The sequence below is a fragment of the Bison bison genome, unplaced genomic scaffold (assembly GCF_000754665.1).
Source record: "Bison bison bison isolate TAMUID 2011002044 unplaced genomic scaffold, Bison_UMD1.0 scf7180017864491, whole genome shotgun sequence".
Classification (NCBI taxonomy): Eukaryota; Metazoa; Chordata; class Mammalia; order Artiodactyla; family Bovidae; genus Bison; species Bison bison.
Window position 1 is genome coordinate 11488644 of NW_011495050.1, and position 2826 is coordinate 11491469.

Consider the following 2826-nt stretch of genomic DNA (forward strand, 5'->3'; position numbering starts at 1 on the left):
AAAGAGTCAGACATGACTGAGCGACTGAACTGAACTGAACTGAATCACAATGTATGTAGAGGGATGGGGCAATTAAGTTACATATGAATGCCACTCACCTCAAGAAAAAAGAAATGTCTATGCCTCTTTTTTACTTCTGTCACTTGAATTGTTAGTGAAATTTGGCTTTGATTAAAATCCATGATTGCTGTGAATCTATTTTGATAAGTCAACTCTTACAAAAATGAAAAAGACAATTGGAGGAATTTGATCACTGATGAATATTTGATCATATTAAGGAATTGGGGAGTTTTTTAGTTGTGATTGTTACCTTTGGGTTTTTTAAAAAGTCCTTTTATTTATAAGAGTTATATACATGCTGAAATATGTATTATAAAATAATGAGGTGGAGTATATATTCAAAATTATACAGAGGAAAGTGGGGAGGAAATAGGTTTATAGATGAAACCAAATTGGCTAAATGTTGATGCTGGTTAGACCTAAGTAATGAGTACATAATAACTATTATTATACTATTATACTATTATACGAATTATACTATTCGCTTTATTTAGGAATATGCTTTCATTAAGACACATTTACAAAATGTAAAAAAAAAAGTTCAGAAGTTTTGGAAGTATTTGTTAATCATGTAAATAAATAAATAGATGTGGAATGAATTGCACTGATATGTGGGATAAGCAGCCATAATATGTTAATTCAATGTTGATAGTTCTACAATTCTGGGCACCACTGCAATTCAAAGCAGGGTTTGTTTTAACAATAGTTAGCTGGCATACAGAATATATACTGATAAACTACATATGAAACAAAACAAAAAAGAAAAAAAATCACCAACAGTTCTTTGGTGAAAAAAAAGTGAATGCAAATTGATTGAGAATCTTTGGTATTAGGGTAAGAAAGAAAATAGCTTATGATTACTAGATCTAAATTTTTATACATGCATGAATCCTGAAATAAACTTTATCCAGTTTTACCATACCTACTGATGGTAATAATGTTGGCTGATAAAAATGTAGCACCAGTGTTCAGAGCTTCTGGGAAAGCAGCCAGGGTAAATACTGATAAAACAAAATGGTCTTGGGACATAATGATCTGGGGACATAGGGATGCTTTCAAAGATTTCTGAAGATTGGTGTTGAGATAGGTGATGCCCAGGAAGTGAGTGGGATTAAACAAATTTGGCAAAATGATAATGGCATGAGTAAGAATAGGAATAAATACAGCCATTTGGAACAAAGGGAACCTATAAAATAATCTTGTGTCTATGATGATCAGAAAAAAATAGATTAACATTAAACTCTAATTAAGCATAGTCAAGTGGAGCAGTTTGGTGAAATTTTCTAAAAGCCTCTCATGGTGATTATCACAATTTGTGAGATGAAGAGTAGAGAGTAAATTTCTAACTTGTTTATGAACTGCAAGTGTCCTCATTATTGTTCACCTGGTGACACAAATGTTTCATTTCCTAGTAAAATAAATTATTCTCAAGATAGAATAATTGAGTTAATAATACTTAGGCCAGGCTTATCGAATGAGCAGACACTTAGGAGAAAACAAGCCTATAGGAAATAACTCCCTAAGCTTGATTAACAACCTTGTGGAAATGGAACATAAGGAACAAACCCATGTTTTAATGGTTATAGTCAGATATTAACCACATAAAAAGACTTAGCCATGCACAGGAAGTGGACCTATCACGGTACACTTCTTTCCAGCAAAGATGTTCTCTGGTGTATAATCAAATCTAAGATGTTTATGAGATACCCAGTGCAGCTACATCATTTTCTGTGAACCAATGTCCATTTACAAATCATATCCACTCCATGGCTGAAAAACAGAACCATGCAAATATCTTATCTTGATATCATTATAGGTCAATTAGAAGGAGAGAGGTTCAAATGATTCCATATTTATTATTACCCAAAGAATCGACCCTCTTCTTTTTTAAAGAAATTGGTTTAGGAAATGTAATTTTTCCAGCACGTCCACTGTTTCTATCCAAGTACAATTCACCTGCATAATTGCTGTGGCTTTACCCTGTCACTATCCTCCCAAGATCATTCTCAGTTTCTGTAAACCTGATCATGTCAATCATGAAAACCTTACATACACTTCACACTTTACTTAAACGTGATAGTCCTTACACTTGCCTGTAGGCCTTACATGAACAAATCTCCCCAAGATCTCTTTTATTTAGTCTCCTTGACTGAACTGAACTGGACTACCAACCTTCCTCTTCTCATTTTGCTTCAACCACACTATCTTCTTTTTATTCCTGACTCACTGGGCATGATTTTTATCTCTGGTGTGTTGCACTTATTGATTCTTTTTTTTTTTTTTTTGAGTAGAGTACTTGTCTTTATTGAATGCCTAATATACATTAATGAAATGAGCAGGTGTTTATTTACATTAAAACTTAATTAAATTCAAAGTTTGAATATAAACTAGTATACCTACTACATAAAATACCTCTCAATTTAAATGTATATTTACATACAAAGCATTAGGTTTTGTAACTAGTATGTTGATGATGATTGAATTTTGTTTTTTTTTTTCTTTTCTTTTTTTTTTTAATTTCTTTTTTTTAAATTTTATTTTATTTTTAAACTTTACAATATTGTATTAGTTTTGCCAAACATCAAAATGAATCTGCCACAGGTATACCCGCATTCCCCATCCTGAACCCTCCTCCCTCCTCCCTCCCCTACCCTCCCTCTGGGTCGTCCCAGTGCACCAGCCCCAAGCATCCAGTACCGTGCATCGAACCTGGACTGGCGACTCGTTTCATACATGATATTATACATGTTTCAATGTCATTCTCCC